The sequence below is a fragment of the Sus scrofa genome, chromosome 16 (genome assembly GCF_054392235.1).
Source record: "Sus scrofa isolate SSC_HxYL_T2T_F1_AM1 chromosome 16, Sscrofa_HxYL_maternal_Yorkshire_Landrace_v2.0, whole genome shotgun sequence".
Taxonomy (NCBI): Eukaryota; Metazoa; Chordata; class Mammalia; order Artiodactyla; family Suidae; genus Sus; species Sus scrofa.
In genome coordinates, this window is record NC_139398.1 from 69191009 (window position 1) to 69200588 (window position 9580).

Consider the following 9580-nt stretch of genomic DNA (forward strand, 5'->3'; position numbering starts at 1 on the left):
TGACTTTTTTAAATAGTGAAAAATACAGCAAATAAAAATGGAAAAAGAAGAATATAATGAACTTTCATGTTTCTATCACCACGATTAAGGAATAAAACCTTACAAATGCTGCTGAAGTTCTCCTTTTCCCTCCCAACCTCACTCCTTTTCCACACACTGAGAGGTAGCCATTCCCCAGAACACAGTACAGGTCATTTCCAAGCATCTCTTTATACCTTCATTCTATAGGCACCTATGTGCAAATGATATTGTTTTTCATGCTTCCAAATTTTTGGTGTTGTTATACTATATAATTCGCTTCTTTTTTTTTCTACAACTTGTACTTTAAAAAAAAAAACCCAAAACCTCAAAATTGTATTTTTGAGATTTATCCATGTTAGTACATTTGTTTACACTTCATATATTTACTTGAATGAAGAAAATACAATTTAATTATACTCTCTTTTTAACTATATGGCCCAGTTTTCATGTTTTCATACCACTGTAAGCAATACTGGTGCAAATCATTTTTGTTCATGTATAAAGATGAATTCTTATCTGCACAGAACAAACAGGTGCAAAACATATGCTGTCACCTCTTCGCATATCTAAGACAACCTATGAGGTTGCCTTAAAAAAAAATTAAAATGTATCACACTCTATTAGGTACAACCACTGTGCTCTGTGTTTCACATAATACACCTCTCTGTGTAACAGTCTGAAGTAATTTTATCTCCATTTTACAGAAACAGAAATTGAGGTTCAGTGCGTGGAGGTAACAGGCAAGCATAGAACAGGCGTGATCTCCAGATTCAGAGCTAGCTTCTAAAACTGTGCTCCACACCACCATACTTTTCTGCTCCCCGTGCACAGAAAACTCACTCTATTGGCTTCCCAACATTTTAAATTGAACTGTCTTCCCACAAGAAATTTGTGAAGCGTGAATCCAATAAAATCTTATTTAAATGCACTTTATAGGCATGTAAGAGTATACCAATTAACGTATTATAAAATACATGAAAAACAGAAAAGGCTGAGATATGCATGGAATATCCTGTTAGTTAACTTAGGATTGGTCCAAAACATCATGCTCTAAAATATATTAATAACAGTGATTATTTTGTCATCTGTGTTGCATGTATTGGTATTATTTTGATAAATAGGAATTTTATTGCTTTTACGTTTGATTAGAAGTTTAAGAAAGAGGAAGCGGTTGTATTTGGATATTAGGAAAACAAAGGCATATTATTGTGCATCAACTCCTTCACTATCTGTTCTATTTGTTGTTTATTCCTGTATTTGAGTCTAGAAGCATAAGACTGTCTTCATCATCATCATCATCTTCTTTCATATATTTTTAATGTGACTGAATGTGACTGAGTGTGTATCTTGTGGTACAGTGATTCACAGTTCTGGTTTCAAGTTGAATTTGATTTTTTTTTTCCTCACATGTATTCTTAATCATTGTCATTGATAAAATGGAAACCTCACAAATCACTGACTGTGCTTACTAAATCATGATATTCATTTTTCAATCTCATCCACCAATTATGTAATGGTATTTTTTGGGGGCTTAAATGTAGCTCATAAATTTCAGTCTTTTTTAATGTCATTCAGTTATTCTTGCAAACTAGTCATAAGGTGTTTTTTTATTATGATATAAAAGATTAATTAAAAATCCAACTTAAAAATAGTATTTGGAGGATTTTAAAATAGGTTTGAAAATGCTTTTCTAAATTTTTAAGTGCTCAGACTTGAGGATTTTTTTGTTTGTTTGTTTTAATGTGACATACATTGTTTTCAACAACAGAATTACTGTCATGTAAACTTTTCCAAACATATTACAAATTGCTGTCCCAGAGCATAAACTTTTAAAAATAGGTGTTTTTCCACACTCATTGTGAAAATTTTACCAATGAAAATATTACCAAAGAGGCTGTTTAAATGTGCCTTTTTGAAATATATATTTGCTAATTAGCATACACATACATAACTCATCTTCAAGTTCAATAACACTTTTAAGAACTTTGCCAAGAGAAAATCTGAGAATGAGGGACAGAAGTTTTAAGATCAATCTCTACTTCATTATGTAGTATATAAAGACTTACTTTTCTTTTTAATGGCCACATCCACAGCATATGGAAGTTCCTGGACTAGGGACTGAATCCAAGCTGTAGCTGCTACCTGCACCACAGGTGCAGCAATGCTGGATCCTTAACCCACTGCACCTCAGCAGGAACTCTAAGATTCACTTTTAAGAGTCTCATTTTTTTATAAAATTAGATACATTGTTAATAACCTGTATTAAAATATGAATTTTTAGTTTACTCCTGAATAAGCTGGTGAAAGAATCTTATGTCTGATGCTTTTTTCCATAACCTTAACCCTGTAATCTTTTTTATTCTGGTCAACAAGGCTATGTCATCAGTAATCCCACTTATTGATATAATCCCACACTTTTCTACAAAACATAGTTTGTATTAGAGAAGCTGCGCCATAGTGAAAAATAATTTCATGGGAACATCTTCTTTTAAAGGTTTTTTAAAAAGTAGTTTATTCAACATTGTTGAATAAAAATTTAGCAAATATCATAAGTGGGAAAATTATACTTATCTGTGTATTCGCTAAACTATATAGATAGGTTCAAAATCTCAATATTAAAAATGATTGTTGTATCTTCAAATATTTATGGCTCTTTCCACTGTATCATTTTACAGTATTTATTGATGGATATAAGTATTTTAGTTTGTGTTCCCTATTGCTTTTTGGTATGTTATTTCAGTTATTTTTGCAGGAGCAGAAAAAAAAAAAATGTGGCTTTGTGTCTCTTGCTCTTAAGAAACCTCAACACTGGCTTTTACATATTAATCATTAAGTGTAATACAATTTTGTGAGGGATTGGAATAAGCACTGTGTCTTGTAATATCCCTGAAATGACTCTAGGGTTTGCCTTCAAGTTCCACATGGTTAGTTTTTAAATGTCTTGTTAATTGTGATGGCTTCATTCTACTAAGATGAGCTAATATCTCAAGGCACAACCCACCCTTAGTGCAAAGTCTATCCTTGACAAGAGTGAACATAAATTCTTAAAACAGATATTATTCTTGATAAATTCAATGTGTGGAAACCAACTTTTCAGTCAAATGGGACTAAGTGATCATTACTTGTTTGCTTTTTACCTGGTTCTGTGGCTTTTGAAGATTTCTTTCTAACATGAGGGTCACTTCTCCCATTTTCAGCTGTTCATTATACTTCCATCATTAGTATTTTGCCCTCTCCTTCTTTGTAAGGATCTACTGGAGTTAAAATTTGGTAATAAAGTCTTTAGGTCCTTTTTTTTTTTTTTTTTTGTCTTTTTAGGGCCGCACCTGTAGCATATGGAGGTTCCCAGGCTAGGTGTCAGTCACATCGGAGCTGCAGCTGCCAGCCTATGCCAGAGGCACAGCAACGCAGGATCCAAACCATGTCTGCAACCTACACCACAGCTCGCAGCAACACAGGATCCTTAACCCACTGAGCGAGGCCAGGGATTGAACCCGTGTCCTCATTGATGCTAGTTGGGTTCATTAACCACTAAGCCACAACAAGAACTCCTGCAGATCCACTTAACAAAGCATATGTAAAATGCAATGATATGTCTCCACACAGTCAAGGAAGGCAAAGGAGCGAGGGAGTTCCTGTCAGCACGGCATCGCATGGGTTTCCCACTCTTCCCTGGAGTTACTGCAGATTAATTGTTGCATGCAATATCATTACATCCCATCTTCTATGTTCATCTAGATAGAAAATGAAAATATAATTTCTAATATTTTCTTCCCATAACTTGGGTACCACCTTTATATACTGATTGTAATATTCCATACTTAGTTTAAGGGGATCAAACCCAGGTGGAAGTTCATTCACACATTCAACAAGTGTTTTTCCAGGACCTACTACATGCCAGGCATAATGCTAATCACTGGGGGCACTGAAGAGCTAAACAGAAGAGGGCCCATTTTCATGGAATTTACAATTTAGTAGGTAAAAAGACAACAAAGTTCAAAGGCATATACCTCTCTTTATCAATTTTGATTGGGAATCTGATGGAAATGAACATGAGTGGGAGCACAGCTCAAACAGATGGTGAGATCGAAGATTTCTTTGAGGACACTAGTAAGGAGAGAAGATAGTATTGGGAAGATTTAGAAGGACAGCTCTGGGCCTGCAGCTAATAGTTGGATCATAAGTGGGGAAGGGGAGTTCCCGTCGTGGCACAGTGGTTAACGAATCCGACTAGGAACCATGAGGTTGCGGGTTCGGTCCCTGCCCTTGCTCAGTGGGTTAACGATCTGGCGTTGCCATGAGCTATGGTGTAGGTTGCAGACGCGGCTCAGATCCTGCGTTGCTGTGGCTCTGGCATAGGCTGGTGGCTACAGCTCCGATTGGACCCCTAGCCTGGGAACCTCCATATGCCGCGGGAGCGGCCCAAGAAACGCCAAAAAAGACCAAATAAATAAATAAATAAATAAATAAGTGGGGAAGGGAAAGAGTCAAGATCCATCTGGCTAAAGGTACAATTTTAGGTGTACTGAGGCCTTAGAACAGTGGAACTTCTGGCCACCAGTGACAGGATCCAAAAGGGGCAGTGAGAGGTGTCACTGCAAAAAGGGCAGTGGAGAACCTGTTAATTGCTCCATAGAAACCAAGAAGGAGGATAAAATTTGGATGCCATATAATTGCTATAAAAACTATTTCAGGAGCCCTAGAAGAAAAGCCAGGGAATTTATGAAATACTGAGAATACCTTTGGTGGGGGATAAGGGAGGTCTAAATGAGATGACAAAAGTGGGTAGGGATGAATGGAAAATAATTAAAAAGTAAAGTAAAAGGTTATAGGCAACAGATGTTTTCCTATTTACTTAACAAATGGAATGGATATGACATTGTCCTGGGTGCAAGACAAAGCTGGGTTTAAACGCTAGCTCCTCATTTGCTACCTGAATCATCCTGAGAAATTCACTTCTCTCGTGTGTCAGTTTAATATAGCTACAAAATAGGAATAAAAACAGCATCTGCCCACATAGGTTGTGTGGTAAATGTGTGATTAGTTAATGCATGTGGTGTTTAACACAATGCTTGGAACATAGAAGGAGTCGATGAATTTTAACTCTTTGCATTATTATTTCATGGGTAACATGAAATACTTTTTCTCACTTGGAAACCTAAGAAATGGCAAATGTCTAAGTGCAGAGATCCATTCTTTCAGGATTAGCAATCTTATTCTGCAAGTAAGAAGACATTGTTTTAGAGACTGAGGCATTCCTTTGGAAGTAGAATATCACTATCACAGAACAAAAAGAACCAAGTCAGTGGGGGAAAAAAAGAACACCCATAGTTACCCACTCACAGTTTGTTAGGAACCGCTGCCCTCACTTACTAATACATTAACAAATAGTTAATTAAATTCCTCTTTAATTTTGTGATGCTATACACCACTGACCTTCTCCAGCTCTGTGAACAATAGTGCTAAAAACGATGTGTTTCAAAGACAATAAAAAGGCATGGGATGGACACAAGGTTATAAATGAGCATGTTCACATATGTTTAATTTTATAGAATAAGACTGCACTAAACTAGAATTTCTCTCTTGCCAGTTAATGTGCCCAAAATGCTACTACTGGATTTCATCAGGTCAGCCTTTTCATTCTTCAACAATTTACCATCATAAGATATGCAATAGTTTCAGCCAAAACTTTAACAAGAAATCACTTAGCATCTTGTTGGCTTAGGAGAAGCTAACATGACCTTGTAGAAATGGGAAAGAAGAGCAGAAAGGGGCCGAGAAAGGCAAGCAATATTACAAGGTAGCGTCTTTCTAATTGTATGCACCTTTCCATTTAGGAAAACAGAAGCTGGCTTCCAGTAATGACGTATACCTTGGTTACCCAAAAGCTTTTGCCTCCATTACTTAAGAAGAAATACTACCTAAAACATCTATTAAAGTGTGCCATAGGCTCAAGTGTACTTTGTACTTAGCATTCCCTACAACAGAGCAACTTAAAATTTTATTGGACATCCAATCATGTAGAATTTAAATAATAATAAACTATTTTACAGAATGATTTATTTCTTTTGCTTGGATCGATACTCTGAGACTCTATCTTGATAAATAGGATACTCCCCCCACATTTTCTAACAAGGTGGAGAGCATAATTACAGTTTTGTTTAAAAGTAACATTTGCCAGGTCACAAAAAATAATGAGCCATAATCATAGAACAGTTCTTTCCTAAAAGTACTTACTGTAGCATTTATGAATTTTCACTTAAGACAATTTTCACTTAAAGAGAGACATACTTTTGTGGTTATTTTACTCTCAGAAGACAACATTCAAAATAATTAATTTTTTAAATTCACTAATGCAAAGTTTATAGTCTTTTCTTTGGGTAGTAACAGTAAAACTGAGTTAGTGGCACCAACATTATAAATTCCAAGCACTTTGTCAAGTATTTTAGAAGTTCTATGTGAGGCTAACCCTATTATTACTAATACTTCAACATTAAACAAACTGGTTTCAGAGCCAGATTAAATAGCATAAGCACACTCCACCCCATCCCTTCCACTGTAGACAGTCTACACAGCTATATAACCTCCACAGAGCTGTAAAACCTGACAGGATGCATGGAGCAGCTGTGGGAAGATTTAGAAAAATAAAGAGCAGCAAGCAGATTTTGGAAGAAGAATTCGTAACAGCTCTGAACTGGCAACAAGCTTTCTTCTTGTTTCTCTCAACCTAATCGATCTCAATGTAATCTGAGACTCAAAAGTAGCCACTGAAGCATAGAGTTCCTTCTCATTTCGCTGGAAGAGGAGAAAGACAAATTCCCAAACATTTAGAGAGAAAGAGCAGAAATAATCATCTTTTTTTTTCTTCTTTTACTATTCATCCATTTCTTCACACTCCAGACCCCAAGAAATACTGTGCAGGCAGCAGAAGAGGCAGAAATGGGAGCCTGCAGAAGCCAAAATTTGAAGAGTGGAACACCTTCCTCTTTATGTGATGAAACTATGATTCCGAGAAAGGGGAGTGAGCATTTTTTTCTCTCTCTCTGTCCTTTTGCACCTTGGTCTTGGATGCAGACATAATCACAGTAGTCACAGCAAGGTTGGGCCTTGGCTTCCCAAAGCCTCAGCATTCTGGATGGAGAACTGAAAAGAAGCATGTCATAGAAATGCTAAATATGGGGGAAACTGAGGAAAAGTAGGAGTTTGGGACAAGAACCCCTTGAAAATGTTTATGAATCCCATGGATCTGAGTCTACGTGGCACACTCAATAATCTGAGAGCTAAACAAACAGACCACTGCCTGGATCCCAGAGCAGTCACTAAGTGCACACAAGTAGAACAGATGTAAATATTGCTACAAAGGATTTGAATACAGAACTGACATTGAGGCCACTGCCCAAAGAAGGCACTTATAACTTGCAGCTTGAATCTAAACTGTTCAAACAAAAATGGTAAACATTCTCCTTAAAATTTAACAGATTCAATATTTCATAACATCACATTCAAAATGTCTATGACATAACCCAAAATTACCAGATATACCAAGAACCAGAAAAAATCTCGACTTGTATGGGAAAAGACAATGAACAGATATGCGAGAAACGTTGGAATTATTTGATGAAGGAATAAAGCATAAAAATGTTTTAACAAACAATTGCAAATACACTTACTACAAATGGAAAAACAGAAAGTCTCCTCAGAGAAAAAAATGATATAACTAATAATTAATTAGACTAACAAACTGAGAAAATACATACATGAAACTGCAAACTCACTGGATGGGCTCATTAGCAGAGTGGAGATAACAGAGAAAACAGTGAATGTGAAGACAGAACAAGAGAAATTACCCAATCTGAACAAAAAAGAGAAAAAAAATTACAGAATCTTAGGGACCCATGGGACAATAACAGAATGTCTATCATTGTCTCTGAGAGAAGAGAAAGAATGCAGTACTAAGAAAATTTTGAAGAAATAATGGTTAAAAACTTCTCAGGTCTGGTGAAATGTATAAATCTACGGATCTGGGAGTTCCCATTGTAGCACAACAGAAACAAATTCGACTAGGAATACTGAAGTTGAGGGTTTGATCCCTGGCCTCACTCAGTGGGTTAAGGATCCTGTGTTACCATGAGCTGTGGTGTAGGTGGCAGAGGTGGCTCAGATCCTGCATTGCTGTGGTTGTACCAAAGGCTGGCAGTATAGCTCCGATTTGACCCTTAGCCTGGGAACCTCCATATGCTACAGGTGCAGCCCTAGGAAAAAAGAAAAAAAAAAAAAGTTCGACAAATCTCAAACAAGGAAAATAAAAAAATTAATGCCTAAAAATAGAATTAAACTGCTAAAAAACAAAAGAGAGAGATAAAAAAGTCTTGAAAAACAAGTTCCCAAAGTGGAATAATGATTTGAATAAGATCAGACATTTTTTTTCAGAAACAATGGGCCAGAAGGAAGTGTCACAGCATTTTTAAAGTATTGAAGAAAAAATACTGTGAACCCAGAGTTTTATGCCAGTGAAATATCCTTCTTAAATGAGAAGTAAAACAAATTATATATATATAAAATCAGATGAAGGAAAACCAAAAGAATTCATTGCCAGCCAATATGCTCTAAAGTTAGGCAAATATATTAGAAAGACAAAGAAAAAGACAAAGAAACTTTTTTTTTTTTTTTGCTTTTTATGGCCGCATCTGCAGCATATGGAAGTTCCCCGGCTAGGGTTTGACAGAGCTGCAGCTGCTGGCCTCCTCCACAGAGACAGCAACACAGGATCCAAGCCAGATCTGTGACCTACACAGAGCTCACAGCAAAGCCAGATCCTTAAACCACTGAGTAGGGCCAGCGATCAAACCTTCCCCCTTATGCATACTAGTTGGATTTGTTTCCCCTGAACTACAATGGGAACTCTGAAAGAAACTGTTTTTGATCTCATGATGACTCTTTCCTTCTTTCTCAGTTATATTTCACCCCCGTCTATAGCAATAATTTATAAATATCTCTGGAACTCATAAAACACTAGAGTGACATTGTAAAGGACAGTGATGTGCATTTATTCCTTAGGTAGAACTTTTAGCTGATAGCATATCTATAGGCCTTTATTCAGCTATAGTCATGTAAAGCGAATGGTCTTTTTTATGATACTCAGTTTTGAGCTTCTTTTATAATAAAAACTTAGAGGAGATTTTTACAATAATTGTCACAGAGAAGGATTTGAATATATATGAGGGACTGTAAGGAAAGTATGTTGAGGGAATGATTTTCTTGTATTACTCAAAAGCAAAGCAGGGTTATCACAACAGTTAAAACAGCTAGACTGTCCAGGTCCAAATCCCAGCAGAGTTCCCTGCCATCTGAGATAGAAAATCTAGAGAACCTATCTTTTACGCTAGTCCTAATTTCCTTTACAGATGCAAAATCTATACATTTGCTTGTATGTCTTCAGCATTTTTTTTTTTTTTTAAGGGCCGCATGTGCAGCATATGGAAGTGAAGTAGCATTTATGACTTGAACATAGTCAGAATCCAAATTGGGGCTTGAACCCATGTTCCAGGACTCGAACCCA